Source organism: Trachypithecus francoisi, unplaced genomic scaffold, assembly GCF_009764315.1.
Source record: "Trachypithecus francoisi isolate TF-2019V2 unplaced genomic scaffold, Tfra_2.0 Lachesis_group6, whole genome shotgun sequence".
Lineage (NCBI taxonomy): Eukaryota > Metazoa > Chordata > Mammalia > Primates > Cercopithecidae > Trachypithecus > Trachypithecus francoisi.
Genome location: NW_022681471.1, coordinates 8272829 through 8273373, shown reverse-complemented (window position 1 = coordinate 8273373; position 545 = coordinate 8272829).

Sequence of the window (545 nt, the reverse complement as noted above, 5' to 3'; positions counted from 1 at the left end):
GTCTTAACACAAAAGTCTGAAATAAAGTATTTGAAAATATTTGTAAACATAATCAAACAGTATATCAATAAAATAATATATAATGACGAAGTGGGAGACATTCTAGGAATGAAAAGTATGCAAAATCAGGAATCCTGTAAAGAATTACATAAATATAATTTACCATATTAGTAAGCCAAAGGAGGAGAGAAATATGGTCATTCTGGTAGATGTCAATGAGGAAATTTATAAAGTTAAACCTTCATTTAAATATAAGTGCTTTCTTAAAATGTGTAATATATGATTCAAATTAAAAGCCTTATGCTTAATTGTAAAAATAATTGAAAAATTTAGAATTTGTATATGAACAAAATTAGAATGTGGCTTTTGACAGTTATATAAAATTGTTTTAAAATTGATAGATTTTACACTCTATATGTGTATCTTATAACATCATGTTTTATACCTTGAATATATACAAAAACTATTTTTTCACAATTGCTACATAATACATTTAGAAAAGAAAAGAAAAAGCCCAGGCACAGTGGCTCTTGCCCATAATCCCA